Here is a 25,165-nt window from a genome sequence, read left to right on the forward strand (position 1 = left end):
TATAACGTGAGACTGAAAATCACAGCAACAAACTTAACATTCTCAAGGTAATTGCACTGAAAGCATCAAACATAAATCTTCCTGAGAGGTGAACACAGCATGAATGGAAACAAATACTCTTCTCCACTTGGATAAACCACAACATCTTCACCAATGTATTTTCATAAAGAACAACAGTTAAAATCAAACATCAACTGTATTTGTGCTGGTTTTAGCTTTGCCAAAAGCTAGCTAGTTACTTAAATTGTGCTAGTGATTTTTACTTGAATAACTGAGAACTTGTTGTTGTCATTTCTTCTTTATTCCTAGTACATAGGACCAGCACCCAATAGACAAGATGACGGGTATGTACCTAATCATGGCCCACAAATCCGGCTTCAGTGTCTCTTCCCAGTATGTTTACTGGCAATTTCCAATTATACTGTCTGAAATTTTATTCACCAACAGCCAGATTAGATATTGTCTCCTACAACTGAGATACAGGTGTTCTTCTGATAGAAAATTTATTTTTCCTTTTCTAGTTGGAAAAATAACTTTCTCTACAAAGAAATTTTTCCTAGCCTCACACCAAGTTTTGTCTAATGATGAGTAAGTGGAATTGAGAATCTTCCAAAGAGAACCTTGTTCCTCTTCTTTCTCCCCTGTGTACACAAATGTCTTCAAATTTAAACCTGATTATATAGGTAGGGCTGTACTTCACTTTTGCATTTGGTAGCCTCTAATATGAATTACATTCATGTGAGTTTGTGTAACTGAAATGATCACATAACTGCTATGATACACATATAAATACACTTTCACGATTCTGATTATGGAATGGGAAATTTGAACTGAAGTATGATAAAATCATGGATCAAACTTGATATTAATAACTAACATTTATTTTATGTAAAATGAATGTTAAAATTTAAACAACACATAGAAATATATTCATAATGTAATAGCAGACTTAAAGAGTAAGGAAATACCAAAAAGATTAATTAATTGAACTAAAAAGAAGCAATAAACCTCCGGATTTGTAGCATATTACAGTAGCGTTCTGAGTACTTCCGAGATTGAAATATGACTGCATTTGTAAAAAGATAAAAAGGTGAACATTTTATCAAAGTTTCCTCCAAACTTTTCAAAACTTTACAAAGGATCATTAAATGTGTCAGCTATTTGAGGGTAAAAAGAAACTTTTAGCATTCCAAATGACAGATGTCAAGACTCATGAATATCTAAATATTCATAATTTGGCAGACATTCTAGACTATTATTAAGTAATATATACATACTTACCTTACTATTTCTTCTGAGATCCATTAAAACAGAAGCCTTATGTGAAAAGTTGGCATTCAGGGTAGGAAGACTAAATGTGGTGTATTTGGATGGGATGTTCCCCATAACTTCAGGGATTTGAATACTTGGTCTGTATTGGTAGCTTCTTGGGCAGGATTAGGGGTTTATCACAGAGCACAGGTTCTGAGGCTTCAAAAGATTCAGGCTATTCCCAATGTCCTCTCTATTTCCTGCTTACTGTTCAAGATGTGAGCCCTTAGTTTCTCTTACTGCTTCAGACTAGCTCCACACACCCATGACAAAGCCTAAACTTCTGGAACCATAAGTCCCAAATAAATCCTTCATTTTGCAACTGACTTTGGAAATAGTGTTTTAATCACATCAACAGAAAAGCAACAAGACACAAGAAAACATCTTGTTTTACTAACAGTTCTATTGGGCCACTTTATGCTGTTTAACAAATTTCTAATATTAAATTTGTATAGTCCCAACTTAAAGGAAAATGCCTACAAAATTTGAAAAAGGAAAAATCAAATATAATACTCTTTGGAAAATTAGTAGTATATATATATGAAAGATCAGAATATTCAGACTCAGTATAACTTTAAATGCCTAGCTTCGGGCTATGTGCTTTTTAGTGACATTGTCACTGTAATGGACTGAAGAATTTAAAGCACAGAGTTACACCAAACTCATCACCCACTGAACACTGTAATTAGTAATGTAATGATTCAGCCACACAACATGGCTGACACTTCCGGGTTGCAGGGCCATGCGTGTGCAGACAAGCCCTCAGGCAGAAGTGCCTAATGGCCCTGGGAATCTTAAAGGACCCTGTGTGACCCACATGCAGTATGGTTGCATCATCTATGACACAGCTGCAAGAGCCCTCACTGCATGCATGAGCTCCATCATCTGTATGTTGATGTGACTACCAACAAGATATCTTGTCCTCGGGGGTGGTTACTAGGTATTTTGGTTATTAAGAGTGCCCACAGAGGTGGATTTGCTCTACCTTGACCAAAAGTCAAGAATGTCAGGCCTATTCCTGCTCCCTCATGGATATAACAGAAGGTGTGACCCAAGGAGTGGCTGCCTAAAGGATGTTTGACTTAAGGTGTGGTCTCTGCATGTCCTGCCTAAACAGAATACTTAACTTGGGGTATAGTTGCTTAGTTTTTCAGGTATTGAAGAAACAATTGCTCTGTTTGTTCTTTGCTTCATGTTAAAGCAGTCCTTTGCCTTCTTTCCCCCATTTTGGACTGGGGTATCTAACCATATAGAAAATAAATGCAAGTGAATTCAGTATTCACTAGACTGACAACCCAACTCTATCCTATGCCTCTGTATTTCTTTTGCATCTCTATTCTACCTGACTGACATTTCTAATCCACACACTCCAACCCTGAAACAAATGACCAGTCATGGTTGGACCCCATCAAACTAAAGTTTAGATTTTGAAATATTGATCTGGAAACTTTTTTAAAGAAATGATCAAAGTATAAAATAAGTGAATTTTCGAAAAATGGTAAAGGATGGAAGCAATAAAAAAGGCCAAAGATTCTAATGAAACAGGAGTAATATAAGAGTAACAAGAAAACAAGGTGAACAAGACTAGGAAGCCATGGTTAATAGACAAAGTAAAAGATAAAAGATGAGGTGTAATACCCAGTCAACTAGGCAGGGGATTCATGGACATGGTATAGAGAACTGCAAGCAGTATAACTTTAGAAAGTAGAATGCCCCACATATAGGAAGACAGAAGGAATCCTTAAAAGGTTCAAGAGGTGAACAGAAGACAGGAATGTGGCTTCAGTCCCTTTAACTACATGATAGAGATGAATAAATTGGAGAGGAAACAGATACGATATTAACAAACTCTAGAGATCAGGAAAGTATGCATTTTCAAGCAAGATTTTAATATCTTTGAGCGTTTCTAAGATTAATTTCTGTTATTCTTTATAATTTTCTTAATAATTAAAACTAATGAATATCAAACTTAGATTGAAAACCATCAGTTCTAGTCTACTGTTCACACTACATACTCTAACGACACTGAGTGAATGTATTTTTGTTTCATTAAATTATGCATTTAAAACAAAAACAGCTTCAGCATCACTTGCCATCAAATTGAAAGAAAATGGTTCACACTATAAAACATTGTGGCAAAGGCAAGAAAAGAGCCACCACAGAATTCTATATGCTATGCAACAGACATATTCACCCCTTTTAAATTAGAACTTAAATTCTTTATCTTCAGTGTTTGCCTTTTGATATTATGTTTCCTCAGGCAACCCTGGGTCTCATTTACTTCGCAGTAGCTTATATTGACAAGGGAAAAAGAAAAAAGAAAACAGAATAAAATAGTTAAATTGGAAGTAGACTGATTGTGACTGAAAACTTGTTTTTAACTTTCAAAATAAAAATTATTGTATCTTTTAACTTTTAGTTACTTTGGAAATATTCTCAACAGAATAAGACCTTATATTAATATTTGAAAGACATCCTGAATAACCCTCCTTCCCCCACCCACACCACCAAGGTCATGGACTTGGAATGTTCTCCTCAAAGTTGGGAAGAAGGACTTCCAGAGGTGATCTAGGTAGGTAATGGTATTATATATGCCATCATATATGCGGGTTTCTTACATAAAGAGTTTGGTCACTCTTAGCCATACATTCTCTCTTGGCCTTCCACTGTTGACAACTGAATCTTCTCCAGAAAGGTTCTCTCAGACACAGCTCCTCTGACCTGGTATTTACAGCCTACAGTATCATAAGCAAACCATCTCTGTCTCTATGCTGTATGAATTTCTCAGTGCCAGGATGATTATTACAACAACAACACAGAAACTGAAAACAAACACCAGTATAAGGAAGAATATGAGAATAATAATAATCTAATAATTCTTTTATGTACATGGAATGGGCGGACCAGAAAAATTCTTACCTCTATCCTAAAAGAAGAAACATACACATGAAGCTAGAAAGCTGAAACAATTATTCTTGCAGCACTCTTTTGGGCACAGAATCTAACAGGCAATCTTTGAGATGAGGACAGAAAGATAAATACAAGCAATGCAGTGGTTTGAAACTTTTTATACATTGCATGCCCGTTGCTTATCACTCAAACCGGTGTGTCTTTCCAAACGTTTTTAGCTCATTCCTTCCACTCCATGAAATGTTACTATTATGTATATAGTACATATATTTATATGTTCTGGCAGTCTGAAAGGATTACACTCCCCCTAAGAATAAAATACTATATTCAAGTGGGATACTGCCACTTCCACGGAAATTGAATCATTATGGTATGTTTAGGAAACCATGAAGATATTCAGACTGCTAAAATTAGGTGCACATTCTTTAGCATTTACAAGAAGGGTCACTGCTTATATATCTTCAGAAAGTATATACAGGGAATGCCACATGCAGCTTTCTGCAGTGGCTCCCAGGAAATCTGGGTCAGTGAATACCTGGACTGTTAGCAACCAAAATGGTGACTTTCTAACTTTGCAAACATAAGAACAGATTCAACTATTCTTATGTTTCTTGTTAGCATTTATTTGACCTTTTAAAGTAGAAGAACCTGAACATAGGAGGGATGCTATGGGATTATCCTTCTGCATACTGTGAAACTGTGTTGCTCTCATTCTTAACAAAAGGCTGATTGGTCGATAGCTAGGTAGGACTTTCTTTGCAGAGACAATGCTGGGAAGAAGGACAGAGTTGGAGAAATCACAAATGAGACATAGAGAGATTCATAATGAACTTACCACTTGGCAAAGGACAGATAGGAAATAAGGGTTAATTTAAAATGTAAGAGTTAGCTAGTAACCAGCCTGTACTATTGGCTGAATGTTTATAATTAACAATTACTCTCTGAATAGTTATTTGGGAACAGTTGCTGAGACACAGAGAAACTCTGCCTACTGAGGGAGAGAAAGGACACATACATATGGGGATGTGGGAAAGCAGGGAGACTGACTCTTTTATGTCAGAAGCTTCCCGAAAACTATTGATTTATTAAATAGTATGCCTCTAAAAAGTTAGTAACTTAGTCTTTAAGATGTTCCTAGAATGAATGAGAATTTTTTTTCAGTAGGTAATCATTAAATTTGTCTACTATGTCATAATATTACAGTCTATAGTTAGGCATTGTTGTAAGAGCTGCGGGGCTGCATTTCATCCCGCCCCAGCTCCCATAAGGCTAGCTTTACCCGAAATAATTACACGGAAACTGTATTCATTTAAACACTGCTTGGCCCATTAGCTCTAGCCCTTACTGGCTAATTCTGATATCCTGATCAACCTATTTCTAATAAACTGTGTAGCACCGGTCTTACCGGGAAAGATTCAGCAAGTCTGACCTGGCGGCTTCATTGCATGCTCTCAGAGAGCAGAGCTATCGCGTCTGCCCTGGAGAGGGGAGCATGGTGTCTCTGAGCTCACTTCTTCTTCCTCCCAGCATTCTGTTCTGTTTACTCCACCCACCTATGTTCTAACCTATCAGGGCAAGCAGCTTCTTTATTTAATTAACCAATGACCTTCCTCCATCAAGGCATAAAACCAGCTCATCCTTAAATGTTAAATGTGTATCAATTCTATATAATAAGAAAAGAAAAAAGACAAAAATATAAATTGTGAAGTTTATTACAGTAAATTATCTCTTACATGACAGAGGGGAAGTGATATTTTTATTAAGCCATAGATAATATATTAGAAGAAACCAAGTTATCCATTGCTTTGTTGCCTGGAGCAACCATCCTTAAAGCTGAACCATGCAGCGGGAGGAAAGCTCACACAGGTGATGGAGGAAGGTCATTGGCTAATAAAGGCACTGCCCTGGCCCATTTTATTGGTTAGAGGATAGGTGGGAGGAGTAAACAGAACAGGACACTGGGAGGAAGAGGAAATGAGCTCAGACTCGACAGCTCTCCTCTCTGGAGCAGACGCCTGGGAGAGATGCGATGCCCCGCTCAAGGCATGAAGCTCCAACCCAGGATGGACTAGGCTAGAATCTTCCCGGTAAGACCGGTTCTCACAGATTATTAGAGATGGGTTGATCGGGATGTGAGAGTTAACCTGTAAGTGCTAGAGCTAAAGGGCCAAGCAGTGCTTAAAAGAATACAGTGTCTGTGTAATTATTTTGGGGCATAAGCTAGCCATGTGGGCGGCCGGGTGTGGGGAACGCAGCCCTGCCGCCCCATATTACTACACACAGGTAATAGTGTGCCGATTTCCCAAGAAACCACCGGTGTGTCTTTCAAAGACAGTTTTATTTTATTTTTTTTAAATTTATTTATTTATTAAGGATTTCTGCCTCGTCCCCACAACCGCTTCCCATTTCCCTCCCCCTCCCCCGATCAAGTCCCCCCCCTCATCTGCTCGAAGAGCAATCAGGGTTCCCTGACCTGTGGGAAGCCCAAGGACTGCCCACCTCTATCCAGGTCTCGTAAGGTGAGCATCCAAACTGCCTAGGCTCCCACAAAGCCAGTACGTGCAGTAGGATCAAAAACCCACTGCAATTGTTCTTGAATTCTCAGTATTCCTCATTGTCCGCTATGTTCAGCTAGTCCGGATTTATCGACAGTTTTAAATTTTAAATTACGACTCACATAACTTTTAAAGATCTTTGTACAAACCATGAAAATGCTTTGAAAAATTTTTTTTTAAGTTCTTAAACTTCATTTTGTCATCTTTTTATTTCAACGTGGTCACACAAAAAGATTAATTAGTTCCTATGAACGACAGTAAATTTAAATAGGTTTATAAAGTTTAAACACCAAACTTACATTTTTAAATTGAATTTTATTATTAATGTCTCTGTGTATGTGAATGCAGGAATGAGTGTCCCACCACACTCGTGTGCAGAACAACTGTCAGTCGCTGGGCTCTCTGTCTACTGTGGGCTCTCTGAATGGAGTTCACTTTGTCAGGCTCGTGTGTAAGCACTTTACCCACCGAGCACTGCAGTTCCCTTTATTAAAAGTGCTTTTAAAGGATCTGTTAGGTACTGATGCACAAATAAGCTTGAAAAGTTATTCATGGGTTGCTTGTCTGAGCAAAAAACAATTTCTTCTATGAAAACTGGAAGTGGACTCATATTTTAAGATGGTGAATATAAGCTTTTAAGTTAACTGCAGATATAGTCTGCTAAATGCATTTTGAAGGACAGACAATAATTATATTATACGCATTATAATAGTGCTGCTAATACTTTTAAAACACTTACAATTATTTCACCTCTGCATTTGTTATTTATGGTACTATGGGTACAATTTACCTTAAGCAACTTGATTTATATAAAAAAAGTTTCTATTCAAGACAAACAAGTTGTAATTTTGCTCTAATATTGAATCCTTTAAAATACAACACATTTTACAATTCAAGTTAAAGACAACAAGATTATTTTTCTCAACAACCTAACAAAATACCAACTAGAAACAGCTCAGGGGAGCAAGGATTTACTCTGGTTCCGAATATCACAGAGGCTATGACTGTGGCAGGAGCAGCTGCTATCTGTAGTACTGGGAGCTGGGGGTAGCTAGTACATTTCCAAGAACAAAAGGAGTTTAGGCCCATTCCCCAGAAGCCCACTTGCCCCAGTAAGGCCCTATCTCCTAAGGGTCTCTTAAAGGCCTCCTGAAACAGTACTACAAGCTGTGGCTCAGGTATTGAGACACACACGCCTATTGGAAAATTTCACAAACAAGCCACAAAACAGCTTTTGTGACAGCTCCTGTGTAATCTATGCTTTACCTAGGTAACCACAAACTTACACTGGAGAGTACAACTGAATATGTTAAATACCAGGGCTGCTTTCAAGTTATGAAATAAAATCTGAACACTCAAAGATCTTCTCTGACATTCTTTCTATGCTCAGAAGCACAATCCTTGCATGCATAGACAGCAGTATTCCAACACTTTATTATTGCAGATATAAACGTGTAATTAAAGTACCTTAAGAAATGCAATCTTTCTTCTTGCATTAGCTACCTTAGATAGCATTAACATATAAATCTCCCTCTTACATGGGTCAACAATTAGACCATTAAAGCATTTAAAGACAATTCTGATGGCAAAATATCTTGCAGTGCTTCCAGGATTGAGATGACTGCTCTTTTTAATTCATCTTACAGTTTTAAACAAGGAACTTATCTACAGCTGATCTGTGTATGCCTTCCTATTATACAACCTTCCCATAAAACCCAATGTGCTAGCTTTTATGTTTAAGTTAAAGTTTCTTATCACATTTTAAGGTAATGGGCACTCTTTGCTTACTTAGCTCTGTATAGCCACTTCCCCTATGGTTAGTGCAAAAATTTCACTGGGAACCACAGAAACGACATCTTAAAATCAACTCCTTCTGTAGAAAGCCTTCTGTGGTGGCCTACCATTTTCCCCCCAAGGATATTAGCTGGGCTCTTTCTTGGACGACTGACAGTGCTCTTTGTAGATCCTGTCTGTTTTTGTGATCCTGAAAATCAAATCCAAAGTCACATATAATAAAAAAAGTGCTCTGCTACTGAGCTACACCCTTTGTCCTCTGAGGAAATCTTAACAGTGGCATTTATCAACAGGACATCTCACTTTGTCTTCTCTCCTGAAAATGGGCTCTTGGATACATAAGCAATTTGCATCATTGTTTCATACCTTGAAAATGCATTGCTTTCTCCCTTCATTTGTTGTAGATAATACCACACAAAATGAAATGTGATCTACTAGTCTTCTCTGAATGGATTTCGACAGGTAGAGGTCCACCAACAGCACTGTGACATGTATCATCTCTTTTAGACACTATTTCAATGCTAGCCTCTGTGCTGTGCAGGTTGACAGTGTCAAGTTAGATTTCTAGCTCCTATACAAATCTGAGACCCACTGAGTTTTTTGTTTCCCTACATGTTTGATGATGGTAATTAGACCTGGTTCTCAGGAATATTACAGGATTTTAAATGGAATAGTATACATAAAATACTTAGCACAATGCCTTACTCACAAAAATATAAAGTGCTTAGGAAATTATTAGTATTTTTTAGAGTAGTGTGTTAAGATATTGCCAAATTGAGACCCAAATAATTTTTATTGTCTCAAACTTTATTGAAAAACACTTTCACAAAGAGAATTTTTTTTCTCACTTTGTTAGAAATGAAAACAAAAAATTATTATATTTCCCAGAGACCCCAGGTAATCCTTCTCTAGTCTTCCCAGGAGAAGTAATGTAGCTCTCTTTTACTTGCTTTTCTTTCTTAGAATCGAAGGTTGGGAAAAAGAGACAGTGATATAACTATCTAGGATCTCAGACGCAGAGAAACTCTCCTTTGAAATTTCTTGTTTGCTGTTGGCAACTTACTCAGTAGGAAGGCTTGCAGAACATAGTATCTATGTCCAGGACACTCATCATTGCATTCTATGAGATGACAGACAAACTGCCCAGCAGCACTGGACACAAGTCATCAGTCACACTTAGAAGCCTGTGGATCGTTACAACCTGCCTGAGTAACACTAAGAGTCAGGCATCCAGTTTTCAGTTAAAAGTTAGGTGCCTTAATCAATTCTCTTCAGAAGGAGATCTGTGTGATTTGTTTCTCTTGAAATTTCTAGACATTCATAGAAAGTACTAAGAAATCTTGAGCAAAAACAAAAAAAAATAGAGATTAACACTGAGAGAGTAAATGCACAGCCGGCACACAGAAAACCACCCAATGGGATCATCTGAACTGGTGGAAGCAGAGGACTTATTCTACCAAGGAGATGAGGTTTTACTGAGGTGGGTTATTAGTGTTATATCAAGTATGACTGAAGTCACAACACAGATCTGGGGGGTCAAGCTAGTGATGTTCATTCTATGCACTGATTTATCTTTAGTCTCAACTCTTAGGGTAGCATTTTCACTTGTCCTTTGATGTGGGAGCTCCTTCTGTCTGTGTGTTGCTTTTTTTTGCTTAATGAATAAATAAACTGCCTTGGTCTGTTGATAGGACAGAACTTAGGTAAGCAGGAACACAGAACTAAATGCTGGGAGAAAGAAGGGAAGAGCCAGAGAGATGCCATAGAACTGCCTGGAGACAGACGCTGGGAATTTTACTGCCATGTGGTGATACACAGATTAATAGAAATAGGTTATTAAGATGTAAGCATTAGCCAAAAAGATGCTAGAGCTAATGGGCCAAGCAGTGACTTAATGAATACAGTTTTCTGTGTGGTTATTTCAGGGCTAAGCTAGCTGGGCGGCTGGGAACTGGGCAGCAGGATGGACAAGCGGGCCTTCCTTGTAAAGTCCTTAATCTACCAACCTTCAGAAGAGGAAGGCATACATAAAGACCCTAAAAAATCCCTGCATTTAGTAGATCTATAGGATCCTGAAGTTCATGATTAGGCAGCAAGGCTTTATAGTTATTCTAAGATGACATTTCTCCTTAGCAATAAAATACACCATGCCCTTGACATTGTTTGCACAATGAAGGTCCTATTATCAATTACTTGGGCCCCAGAACTTTTCTTTTGGGAGATAACAGACTTTTTAAAAGTTGGACAGTGCTGAGCCATCCCTAGGTACTTGAGTGGATGCTCTTGGTGAAGACTGGGGACTTGGCCTCAATACTATTAAATCCTATGATGGAGGTGACTAGCTTTATTTTGCTATGGAGCTTTCAATGTACAAACCAAAGAAATGGACCCCAATGATAATGAACCAAACATCTAAACCTAGGAGACAAAATAAAACTTTACAATTTAATTAACTGCCACTGTATTTTGATATAATGACAAACAGCTAACAAAGTCTCTACTTTTCAAACTCAATAACTGAGAGGGAGATGCAATGGTATCATGTGTATTCTCTTAATCTAGGGATTTGAGGAGAGGGTACCCATTTAGGGGGCATACCTGATGTGGGAGTGTCATATATCAATCTGTTGATTTCATTGGTTAATTAATAAAGAAACTGCTTGGCCTGATAGGTTAGAACATAGGTGGGTAGAGTAAACAGAACAGAATGCTGGGAAGCAGGGAAGTTAGGCAGACGCCTTGCCGCTCCTCTCCAGAACAGATGCGATGAAGCTCGAATCCAAGATGGACGTAGGCTACAATCTTCCTGGTAAGTCACCACCTTGTGGTGCTACACACATTAATAGAAATGGGCCAAGCAGTGTTTAAATGAATACAGTTTGTGTCTTGTTATTTTGGGGCATAAGCTAGCCAGGCGGCTGGGAACCGTGCTGCAGGAACACAGCCCACAGCTACCACTACACATATCTAGTACAATTAGCTTCTGCATTAAACATAAAATCGGTGAATCTATAATGTGTCCTATATGTCAGGGGAATGCATGTGCCTGAGCATCTATAGAATAAGGTATAGGATTTCTCTACTTCTCAAGATGAAATAACCATTCCAAAGGAAAACAATACAGACTTAATTTGAGAAGTAAATATGCTTTTTTAATCCATTTGTACTTGCACTAAGATCCACACCTATTTTACTACTATGTTAGCTCAGGACATGTGTTATACCACCTCCAGATTTAATTCCTGTATGTACTGATCTCACTTTGAGGAGGGGAGATAAAGCTGGCCCATGAGACTTTCCTGTGTTTGGGACTTTCCCTTCCTGAAATCTAAATGCTGATAAGATGATATCCTTTTTCAAGGACAGAGACAAATATTCAACACAGTAGGTTTCGCTTTTAAATCTATAGCACACAAGGAATAATAATACATTGCTTAGCACGTTTTGTACAGAAAAGCAATTTTGTTTCTAACAAATTTCTGCATTGAGAATAAACTACTGAGCCAATACTAATAATATCCTCACTCCTCTGACAGGGTTTCTCTAGGGACAAGTAAAAGAGTAAGAAACTGTTCCTGAGGCTAGGGACCGAGAAGTAGAATGTCCTCTCTCAATGTCTGGATTAAACATTTTCATACTGGTCAAGTGTTTGATGTATATTATTTCTGTCTTTAGGGATGAGGTTAAGAAAATATAGATAGGTCACACTTTTCTAATAGGTTAAGGTAAACTTTCTCTAATGCTGGTATTCAGGTAATCAAGGAGTTAGAAATGAAATTTTATTTGGAATGGGTACCTGGCAGGTAGAGACTTTCCAGAACTGAGAAGGAGGAGGAAGAAATTCCACAAGCAGGTCTCTCCTCTCTGGAGCAACCTTCATGTTTCTATGTTCTTGTGCAGCTTCTCCACAAAGGACATTCACTTGGCGTGATTTGTAAAGTCTGAAATGCAAGGGCCTCATGCATGGACCTCAGATGTGGCTTCAAGCTCCACTACTTCAATCTTAGCAGTACAACAATTATGGTAGGTTCTCATTAAATGCCCACTGAAGTGGGTTATTGGTGTGCTGTGAACCAAATCCAGCCTATTTCCTTTAGGTCTCTGCTACTTAGAATATGCACTATTTGTGTCTTTTGAGCATTTTAATGGAGCTTCAAGTCATTTGCAACTGCTCACACTGAGAATTTCACCATTTTTCACAGTTCAGTTTTATAGACTTATAGGAGTCATGTTACGTTTAGTAATTTTGCCTCAACAAGCTAAGAGAAAATGCCAGAAATTAGCACTCCTACTGTTCAAGAGAGTGTATTTTCTCTTCCTGTAACTGCTTCAATTCCAGCACTTAGCAGGGAGACATTTAAATTTTTATTGTATTCCCTTCTATCAGAAAGAAAGAAGAATTTACAAGTTTGACACTAAACAATCACAGATGGAAGATCTGAAGTAAGATCACATATTTTATACTGATGTTTAAGGCAGCCATCAATAAATTCAGCCTGACACTTAGGACAAAACTCATCTACTTTCCCTGTGGCTTATGGGAGAGTGTAACATATTCATTAAAAAATGTCCCACGGAATTTTCAAATGTCAAAATACAATATAATCATATGGAGAAAATCCTTCAAATTTAGTAATGGAAATTTCATAATACTGCTGAGAGAGAAAATTGCCAGTTTGTAATTGTGCCTCTTTCTCCACAGGAATCACTCATTACAGGGAAAAGAAGAACATCATGAAAATGAAATTCCTAAACAAGAAACATAGGGACACATAGCCAATGACCCACATTATAAACAAAACAGCTCTGTCGACATTATTTTAGTCTATAAATTTATTTAATATATTCTTCATCTATATGAACATACAAATGTTTTAGAGAGAAATATAAGGATAATGGAAAGCTGGTGATTAAAGTTATATGCCAATGAAGGTGTATTATACAAAGCTTCTCAATGATGCCCAGGAACTGCCTATTCCATGATGCCTTGGTTACTAGAAAATGCCAAAACACCACCCACTGGCTTGGACATATAGTGGTACTCAAAGTGTTTGTGTTCTCTAGTCTGCCCCAGGTTCCCTTCTCCTCACAGAAACCCTTCCTTCTGACAGGTGCTAACCTCCGATCAATTGAAGTCTTCTAAGGGGAAAGGAACATAACCAAAGGCTGATTCTATGTGCTGTTTCAATTAGACACCAAGTGAGTGGGCATTACCTACACATCCCCCTTGGTCCTCTGCTAGTTGAAATTTTAGAGATGTCTTTCAAGCCTTTTTTCCTTTCTCAACCATCTTTCTTTTCTTCTTTAAAACCTTAATGATATGTCCCTGAGCTAGTAATGTGAACTTCCCTCCATGAAATTCCCCTTATAACTATCTGTACCTCATTCACCCCTCTTCTTCTTTGCTGCAGGTTAAGTACTACCTATATACACTTACTAATGCTTGCATATGTACCTGGGTACACTGTTACTTTTACCCACTTTTTAAAAATTCTATGTTACTCTGTCATTTAAAAAAAAAATGCCTTCTAAGAGAGCCTTATGGAACAAAAATGTCTTTACCTCCCATAAGGTAAGAAGCCTCCTTGATTCCCAATTCACTATATCACCTTATTTTACCTTTCCTAGAAACTATTTCAAAACTGCTGACTTTCCATTTAATGCCCACTCCAGTGTATTTCTTTGCTCCCTAACTCTTAGAATCACTTTGGCCTTGTTCACCGAGGAAAAACAAGCTGTCCTGTTTCCTCTTTTGAAATCTGACCTTTGGCACTCGTGACACTACAGTTCCAGTGCCTTTTCTTCCTTCTCCCCAAACTCCTGTTTCCACTGCTGGCCTCCTTATGTTTACACACCGGACTCCTCTGGGTCTTGCTCTGTACATTTCTTGGTTGATGGTTCTCAGTTCCTGGAGCTGGTCTCACGATTATCATGGATCTAGCTCTTGTTAGTTACAAGTTTAGGTTTTATAAATTACATTTCTTGACCCTGGTAATTTCTAAACTCGACTAGTTGCCATTTATTGCTAAATGTGTCTTGATGGTTCTGTGTCTAAAATTGAGTCCTTACTTTCATGATAAGCTGACACCCTAACCCCTTTTCCATGCAAGTAAGTGGTACTGCCATTTAGTGGTTGCTTAGGCCTAAAACTTGATTGCTGTTAGTTACATTTTCAAACAAATATCAAGGCTGACAGATTCATGATACTTTTGGCTCAAAAAGTTCTCAAACGAGAATCAAGGCTGATTGATTCATGCATGATTCCTTAAAACTCAAAAAGCTCTATTTCTGTTCCCCTATCTCCACTGATCCCATTATTGCTCTTTCCTCCTTCTTTAGCCTTCCTAGTAGGTTCAGTGTTCTTTCTTTCCACATTCAAGTTATCATCATCAAATCCAAACTGCATCTCCATAATTTTCTCATTAAAATTTACTTCTGCAAAAGGGCTGACACGATCTTTTTAAACAATCTTTTAGCTACCTTCCCAACTAACACTTTTTATCATATATTTATTAAACACCAGCTGAAAACCACAGTAATCTCTTTCTATGTCTATGAATCTGTCCAGTGCCCTTCCCATGCATACTCAGGGCCTTGCAGAATCTTTTAACTGTTTTAAAAGAGGTCTTTTTGTTTGTTTGGTTTTTGCTTCAGCTGAGTTGGTCTATTTTTATTGATTTGATAAGCTCTTCTATAGTATCTATGTCTATGAAAGGTGAAGAAATGCATGTGTTTCTGTTTCAAATGATAGCTATGATACAAATACAGTTTATTCCATCCCTTTATTGCTTCTCAGAATAAAACTCTGATTCTTGCTTTGTATATTCCAGTCTGATAGGTAATCCCTACTGCAGTAGTTACCTAAACCATCTTGGCTTTGTGGTGCTGAGCTACCACCATTATCTAACTTCTCCAGATCAATGGGGAAGAGATCATTTAAACATTATCAAACAAAGGGCATTCTCTGAAGTGACATTTAAAGGACTTGACTCAGCTGTTTGGTGGTGCCCCAAGTCTTTAATCACAGCACTTGAGAAAAATAAGAAGGCAGATCTCTAAGTTTAAGGCTACCCTGATATACAGTAAATTCCCTGACAACCAGGACTATGCAAGGAAACCTGTCTCAACAAACAAACAAAATAAAACAAACAAAAAACAAGGCACTATACTTTTAGAAAACTTATATGGCATTTTAAAAAAATATCTTCACTCAAAGTTAATCACTGTAAAAGGAAGAGCTCACAGTATTAGTCTGATGCGGGAGTCCCCTTTGTGTGTTGTGATTACCATTAATGAATAAAGAAACTGCTTTGGACAAATTGCAATACAGAACTTAGGTAGACTAGGAAAACTGAACTAAATGCTGGGAGAAGGAAGGTAGAGAGAGAATCCATGGAGCCGCCACTGTCAATAGATGTGCTGAAAGTTTACTGGTAGGCCACTCCCTCGTGGTGATGCACAGATTAATGGAGACGGGTTAAATTAAGATGTAAGAGTTAGCCAATGAGAAGCTAGAGCTAATGAGTGAAGCAATGATTTAATTAATATAGTTTCTGAGTGGTTATTTTGATTCTGGGTGGTTGGGACAGTCTAAGTAGCAAGATGGCCGGGAACTAATGAGCGACCTTTCCTACTACATCAGTCCTATTTGTCTCAAGCCCTGGTGTTATGTGAATGACAGCCCACATCTAGTTATGATGGCAGCTGACAGATCCAAAGAAAATGTCAAATTTATTTTTCTTTATTTCTTTATTTCTTTATTTATTAAAGATTTCTGCCTCCTCCCTGCCACCGCCTCCCATTTCCCTCCCCCTCCCCGAATCAAGTCCCCCTCCCTGGTCAGCCCAAAGAGCAATCAGGGTTCCCTGCCCTCTGGGAAGTCCAAGGACCACCCACCTCCATCCAGGTCTAGTAAGGTGAGCATCCAAACTGCCTAGGCTCCCACAAAGCCAGTATGTGCAGTAGGAACAAAAACCCATTGGCATTGTTCTTGAGTTCTCAGTAGTCCTCATTGTCCGCTATGTTCAGTGAGTCTGGTTTTATCCCATGAAAATGTCAAATTTCTTAACATTTTTCTATTTCTAAAAAAGTATTTAAATGAACTTATAAGAAGTGTTACATTATTTTCACAGTAATCTAGGAAAGAAAGCCTGCTATGAGAATTTGTTTTCACATATACACACACAACACAGAAGTCAAGAAAGTCATCGAAGGTTTTATACTTTCTCGTCTCTGCTTTTCACGTTGCTTCGAATGATTCCATGTCAACTTTGAAATATCTTTTATATACCTCTTTTGTGAGGCTGGCTTCCTATAAATGATAGTGAATGATCACACACATGCCAATGATTAATTGCTTTCAGTATCTTTGACCTCTAAATCTTCTTTGGAGGAATTACCACCAATAAGTGGGTCACCAATGTCCCTCTCTGTCTTTTACCCTGAGGAACAGACTATATGTGATCTCCTGAGTTTATAAATGTCGGAGAACAGCTGTCCATATGTGATGAGGTCCTGGCAGATGATCATGACAGTGGCTACAGCTGTCCAAAGGTGGTGAGGTCCTGGCAGATGATCATGGCAGAGGCAAGAGGGAGACTGAGGAGGCATTATCTTTGGACCTCGGGTACTAGCACAGTGCAGGGAAATGGTGGTAGGGATAGAGAAGGTGAGCAGAAAAGTCAGAAAGCTGTCTTGCACTGATTTCACAAAACAGGCCAAAACTTGAAAGACTGTCTTCCAATTATTTTAGCTATGTCTATTTTTAACAATTTTGTTGCATTTATTTACTTAAACATTTCTGTGTGTTTGTATGTGTATGCTTCATTTTTGTGGGCATGCGGAGTACAGGATTACTTGTAGAAATCACTTTTTCTTCTTGTTCCAATATGTGGGTTCCAGTGGTTAGAAGCCAGGGTTTGTGGCAATCACTTTTATTTGCTGAGTCATCACAAAAGTCTGTATTCTAACAATTCTCTCTGTGTGTGACTTTGTTCATTTGTACTTCATATTTCGTGTTATTTATCTACATTCTACATCTGTTGTTCCTAAAAGAAATTAATACTGGGATTTCTGATAAGTATTGTGTCTCTAGAATTTAGCTGGGCCTACTGGCTCATACCTATTAATTCTAAGCACTTTGGAGACATAGGCAGGACAATCTATCTGAGTTTAAGGTCAGCAAGGTTTTCATAGTGATCTCTAAGATATCCAGAACTAGAAAATGAGCCTCTGTCTCAACAAAATGAAATTAATCAATAAACACTAAATAAGTAATGAAAGAAGGAACTTAGTATAGGATTTACAATAACTCTGGCACAGAGGGTTACTTAACATAGGAAATGAATGAGTCAGCAAATGAAAACATGATTCTGAAGTGGCTAAATGCTTTCAGCACTGTTCTTGTATTCAGATAAAAGTACTGTGTCCCCAACATAGCCTTGGATGGATGATGGATATAGCCTAGGCATCCAGATTTCCAGAAAGCCTGAGGAATGGACTTTGCTCACTTAAGATGCTGGAAAATGCAAATGGAGAAGACACTGCTGGTCATGGTTGGGAGTCTGCCCAGAGAAGGTGAAAAACTGTTTCCAGAACTCAGTGCTTATCTAGAAAGTAATTGCTATTTCTGTCCATGACTTATTTTTTAATAGCCAAAAAGTATAATTTTCAACACTAAAATTTAAACATTACTAGATATTTCCTTCCAGTGATAAATTGTAATTAAATTTAGGAATAAAACATTCAATCAGAAAGAAATATTAAAATATGTAACGGCATCTTATCTTACATCTACTGTGTGGAAGATTTGTTCTTGTTCAATATACCTCTGTGACCAGAGAAAGCAGAGCCTATGGCAACTATTCCCTTCTGTTTAAAGTAAACCATTCCACACAAAATTGTGAGCCAAGTGTTATAAATCTCTGTTATGTGTTGAATAGCAACTGTTTCTCATGGGTGTATTTGAGCACTTGGCAACCAGGTGGTGATGCTAGCTATGAAGGTTATATAGCTTGTTGTAGAGGAGCCTTGGGCTTTGAGGTTTTATAGCCCCACGCTACCTGCTCTGTTAAATGCATGTGGATGACGATGTGAACAGCCAAGTCCATGTCCAGAATGTCATGCTTTCCCTGACTGTTCTAAGACTTCACAATCTTGACAGCTTTCCTTGTGGATCAAAACTTCTCTACTCCCAGCTACCAGACAAGTAATTGTCAACTTGTCTATATATGCCAAATTTGAAGAAAAAGATCCCATAGCTCTGCTTTGATTTTCTAAATGCTCTGTATTTTTAAAAATGTTTTTAATATTAGGTATTATGCATTTAAACTCAAAACAGCAACTAATCAGGAAATTAATCATTTAGCAGGTAAAACATCTAGTAATTTGAAACAAGGTAAAACAAAGGAAAGAGATGGTAAATTGAAGGTGGGGATTTGGAAAGAAAAAAGAATCTGGGGTGGTGACTTCTCTGTAACTTTCTTTCAGAAGTCTGTGCACTTGAAGCTCCTTGTTTATATTTTGAACTTCGTTTATTTTTTTTTTTTTTTGTTTTAAGTTTCTGCATTGAAGAGGGCAGAGATTGGACAAGGAATCCACAATGTAACTTTCAGGAATGAATTAAGTGAGAAGGAACAAGTTAATAAGTCCAGTTGATTCCAGGTTTTGTTGGGTGATTATGTATGTGTATCCAATATCGTGGGCAATTTGTGTTTATGTTGACAACACAAATTTTGAGCACACCTTGTTACACTATACTGGTAAATCTTGCTGGTTCTTTTAGTTTCATTTTTCCGGTTCAGTCTTTTGTTTATGAGGTATTTGAATCATTTATGCTTTGAGATATACCAGAGATCACATGTCCCATTAAAACTTTAAATCAAATGGGGTACTCATTTAAGAATTGCTTTTCTGTATTGCTAGAAATCCCCTAAGGAATTAAAAAAAGAGCAGGGAAAAAAAAACAGCTTTGTGACAAGGGCATGTGATGGCTTTGTGGGAGCCTAGCCAGTTTGGATGCTCACCTTCCTAGATATGGAAGGAGGTGGGAGGTCCTAGGTCTTACCACAGGGCAGAAAACCCTGACTGCTCTTAGGACTGGAGAGGGAGGGGGAAAGGAGTGGGGGGAGGGGGAGGGAAATGGGAGGCTGGGAGCAGGTGGAAACTTGCTTTTTTTTTCTTTTCTCCTTTTCTCAATAAAAAAAAAATCCAAAAAAAAGTTTGAAGACTCCTGTCACTCTGTATGTCTCTAAAATACGCAAAAAAAAAAAAATTAAAAATTAAGAAAAATCAGGGACAAACAAAACACAAGCTGGCAGAATCTTAGTCTTTGAAAAAGTATTTTCTACAAAGAATTCCCATTTAGGCAAAAAGAAACAAAAAGGTCTTCATAAAAGTTATAAAAGACATGTTTAAATGAAGAAAATATTTATTATACAACTGCTTTGTGCTCCAAACATATTTTAAGTTGGACAGTATTTTACAAGAAATGCCACAAGTAACTCAGTGGAAACTTTTTCACAATAAAACTGTCAGTTAAAACACAAGAAATATTACATTATTTCTAAACTAATGACTAAAGAGTTCTAATTTCCTTTTCTATTTTTTAGTATCTAGGATCTTACCATGTACAAAGGGCAGGTCTTGAAGTCAGTTAACGCAGGAAAAAATCTTTCTGCCTTGGGTTCCTGATGGTGGGACTATATTATATATAGATTCTTTGTTGCTATTACATTGTGTGTGTGTGTGTGTGTGTGTGTGAGTGTGTGTTTGCACATATAATGGAGAACAAGTAGAAGTCAGGGTAAAACTTGATTCTCTCCTTCCACCATGTGGCTCTCAGGGATCAAACTTATTTAGTCTTGGGAAAAGTGCATTTATCAACTGGGCTGTCTATATGGCCCCATTCTGTTTTACTTTATATGTTAAATGTTTGTATATGGTTACCTCATAATCATTAAGTATCTACTTTTTTATAATTCTAGGCAGTTTTTAATTGCTGTCAGTGCTATTACCCTCGTTACATAAAGGAGTACATAAAGAATTAATGGTGCAGTCGTAGTATTTGTATTTTATGCTGGTAGTATAACTACTATACAGAGTAGTCACCTAATTCTGACTGAATCCCGAGGAGTTACTGAATGAGGTAATATGGCTGTCATTCATCCAACTGGTTAAGAAAATATAATATTTGCATGATAGCCTGGCATCACCAGCTTGGGGGATGATCCAGACCATATCTGAGGAGGTCTGTCTTCTCTTTCTCTGCTAACAGTCGACATGTTCTCAATGAGGCCATTCTGTGTGTGAAGTTTAAGCTTTTCAATTTATATTTATTTTTAACCACAAAGCATATTTTACGAGGATTATAAAAACTACAAAATGCACATTAATATAATTAATAGTAACTTCATTGTTTAAACCCATATTCTTCTAGCTTCATTAAATACAGTAAAAACCTATAAAGGCACTCAGTGACAAATAGGACTTTCTTAAACTCAGAGTACTTAAACAATTGTTGCAAACTATAGTGTGTGTGTGTGTGTGTGTGTGTGTGTGTGTGTGAGTGTGTGTGTGAGTGTGTGTGTGTGTGTGTACAATCATGCATATAGAATATGTGTTTACATAATCTATACCACAAGTAGAATTTAAAGAACAATCTTGGGCCTCTGTTGGTGCCATCTACTTGGTTTGACAGAAGGCCTTGCTTTCTCTTCTCTAACGCCAAGTTAGCTGGCATGCTAGCTTCCAGGGATTCTTTTCTTTCCCCCTTTCTCCATATGGGAGTTCTGGGATTACAGATTCTTGTATTACAGCATACAGATTCTATCTGGATTCTGGGGATCCAAACTTGGTCTCCATTCTTGCAGAGTAAGCACCCTGAATTACAAAACTGTCTCCAGTCCCCACCTTTCTTTCGCCATCAAATTTGCTTAAAAACAAAAACAGCAAAGCACCATAAATTTATTTCTCAAGGCATTTTGTTTCCCATTTATTCGTTTATTTTAAATTTAATGCTGTCAATGAAGTTTAATTTCAAATGAACCCTCAAATTCATTAAGCATGCTTCACTCTAATTTCAACATGGCTTTCTTGAACTCCCCAATTCCAAACTGTATGGATAGAGGAAGCTAAAAATGCAACTGCCTTCTAACTCAGCTTGCTGCTTACCTTGTCTGTTTACCTTGTCACTGTGTGCAGTTCATATTCACATATAAAAAAAACTTTGAAGGCTGAACCCGCAAAGAGCAAATTTGCTTTCTCATGTGTGCACACTTGTGTGTGTGTGTGTGTGTGTGTGTGTGTGTGTGTGTATAAATGGTGTGGATAGGAATACCATAAAACCCCATTAAATTTGTTCTGGTGTTCTATATATGCTGGTTTCCCATAGATATTACCCAACAGATACATATGACAAGTTAATGGATTAATAAAAGTAAAAAAAAAATAAAACAAGGAAGGAAAACTGACTACTTTCTTATACATAAAATCTAAGGTTGCCTTAATAGAACTACTCAGTATCTATTACTGAATATTAAAAGGTAATATTTACTCCTGATAATACTGACTACACAAATGTCATAATATATTATACAACAGAAACTGGGAAAAGATCGATGATTTTTAACAAATAGTCATTACCTGTTCTTGATATGTAGGTTACTAGAACTAAGCAGGCTTAGATACTACTAAAAATAGGTATCTCCTTCATGATCAATTTTGGGCTCAACCTCCTATGTCTGGTAACAAACTAAGCTTAAAGAAGAAAAACTATCATGACTGCTCCTCCTTAACACTTAAAATACCACATGGAAGAGGAGGTAGAAGGGCTTTGTTGATGCCCATTAAGTAAGGGTATCTCCTTTTGGTAAATGGGGGTATTTTATTGAATTATACGTTTAATTTTTTGACGTATTTATTTATTTATGTCTCATGTACATTTACATGTATGAGGGTGCATAAATGTGTACCCCATTCACACAGCTGACTACATAGATTAGAAGAGAACATGGTCAAGTTACAGAGAGTCGTGAGCTGTGTTATATGGGTTCTGGAAACAGAACCAAAGCAAGACCAGTAAGGGCTCTTAATGCTGATCAATATTTCCTGCTCTCAGTATTTATTATTATTATTATTATTATTATTATTATTATTATTATTTTAACCTAGTCAGTGCATGACTATTTAAATACCTTCTCTGGCTCTGGATAAGCAGAAGACATTCTAGCCTGCCTCAGATAATATACTATCACAAAGATATGCTACCACAAATGAGCTTGTCAGTCACCTAGACAGGCAAATACTGCTCAGGCAAGCTGTCTATCACAATCACTTTAAGAAACATGATATACCCGAACACTCACTAAAAGACAGGCAGAAAATTTTGTCTTTCAAAAGATATGAACACATACCCCACAATCCACTCCCTGGACTTAGTGACTCTCAGATCCTCCCTGCTAAGCCTGGGCACTTTCTCAGTCAGAACACAAAGAAGATGAAACCTCAGCTTTCCCTGATACTGACCAACATTCTAAGCTCTTTTGCCTGAAATTCTAACACTCTTGCTCCCTCCGCATATACTCCTCTCCCAGGCAGCTGCATAAGAACTGGTTGAGCCTGACTGCATCCTTGAACTCTATTTCTGAAGGCATGCCCTTTTGTCTCTCTGATCCATCTCTCCGCTCCTGGATGCTGCTGAGGTCCTCAGTTCACTTGTTCTTTTTTCTTTTCTCTCAAACTCCAAATTGCCCTGAAGCTTCCTTTTAAGTCCATTGTCAAATACATCTTCAAGACTATGAGCCAGCAAGAGTCCCTGTTCTCAGATACAATCTGACACCACAAAATATAAATGGATTAAACACCTTAAAGCAATTCTTATACTTATCAATGGACCTTTTAAAAATATTTTTAATATACCTCTATGGAATTAAACCACCATCCAGGACCTATAACTAATAATATTAAAAATAGTAAATTTATGTAACAGTTGAGTATAGTTACATTTTGGTAACACTGCATTTTATATATGCACTAAATCATTTCACCCCTGCCCCACAATAAAATCCAAACCTGTACAGAATAAAGATTCCTTGTGCCTATTAAAAATGTAAACATTTAAAAGACTGGATTGGAACCAGATCGTTTTCCCCTCTAATCTATTCAGTCATTAGACACACAGTTTTGGCTAATCTACAAATTGAGCTAAGTATAATTACTGCATCATATTCTCAAGTTAACCACCCTGAGAATGAACAAGGTCCAGCTGCTGTCACTCCCAGTTAGCCACCATTAAACATGTCCCTTCACCTCACAGAGCTGCGACAACAGCAGCTGCAGTTGGAATGAGGCGCAATTTAGTATTCACCTAACCTTGTCCTCAGATTTCTTTCGCACTAAGATTAGGCAGAAAAAAAGTAGGAAAAGAAAAATTAAAAAATGAGTGACACATTTCATTTTATTAAGTTACATGGCAGTTCTCTTATGATTAATAATCTATGTTTTTGAAACCCTAAATTAGAAATGCTGTATCCAGAAACAATTCAAAAGCAAATCAGCCAAATAAATTAAAAAAATGAAAACAACTAAAATATGAACAATTATAATAGCCTTGTATTTACTATAATTTCTATAACTATCCCCATTTAAAAATTAATTTCCTAAATGTTTTAAAGTATACTATGCTATGACAGTTAGTAGGGAAATATTAAATTTTACAAATAATCTTACTAATTATAAAATTTAAAGTTATTAAAGGTATGACTTATTTAAAAGCATAGGAATACCATATTTATATAAGACAGCATGATAAACTGATTTTTTTAAAGGATGCATTAAAGTTAGGAGCTATCTGTTTCAAGAAATGAATTAGAATTAATTAAAATTAGAGCAGTGCTCTAGGCCCGATATAAAAGAACAGCTTGAAAGTTACATTGGCTATCACACATGTGGTCAATTCATCAGCCCTATAGAAAGATAGATGTTAGAAGCAACTGCAGTTGTTTCTTTTGTTATTCTTGACAATTTTGTGAAAAGAGTTTCCCAACAGAACAAATGTTGTCTTTCTTAGGTTGAATACAATGTGTGAAAATGAGTGTTTTGGAAATATTACGATTAACAATTTTGGTAGATGAACAAATGCCCCAGCTCTACAGACATTGCTTTACTCTGAGAAACACGAAACAGGGAAGTGGTCCACCTTAGGAACTGTCTGGAGCCTATGTTCAAAACAGAGATAATATTGAAGAAGCAGAGATTCCGTGTAAAAACTCTCAGACAGAAACCTAACAGTTGGAAGCAGTGTTTGTGGAAACAGAAATCAGGCTCCCGGACATGTTTTATAGTTCGGTCTGTTCTTCTTTAGCTAACAAACCCAGCTCTCCTAAAACCCAAACACTCAGATGTTTGCTGTGGAGCAGATGATATAGAAAGATGTCAGCTACTTTCCTTGTCTTAGTAGTCAGGATTCTTCAGGTAAGAACCATCTACTCTTTCGCTGCTTTTAAAACTGAGTATTCTGCTCTTCACAATGTCCCTCAGCCATGATGTTCACACTTGTGACACAGTATCTGGTAAGCAAATACTTCAGAGAAAATTCC

At 37.3% G+C, this 25,165-nt stretch overlaps 1 protein-coding gene across 1 annotated transcript in view; it reads right to left on the bottom strand.

The window, feature by feature from the left end:
• Positions 1-25,165, bottom strand: part of Gbe1 (1,4-alpha-glucan branching enzyme 1) — a 247,403-nt gene that overhangs the window by 36,223 nt on the left and 186,015 nt on the right. The gene's annotated exons all lie outside the window — the stretch shown is intronic.

This window comes from Microtus oregoni, unplaced genomic scaffold, assembly GCF_018167655.1.
Source record: "Microtus oregoni isolate MIOR12 unplaced genomic scaffold, Mior012 000030F_ref0000283, whole genome shotgun sequence".
Lineage (NCBI taxonomy): Eukaryota > Metazoa > Chordata > Mammalia > Rodentia > Cricetidae > Microtus > Microtus oregoni.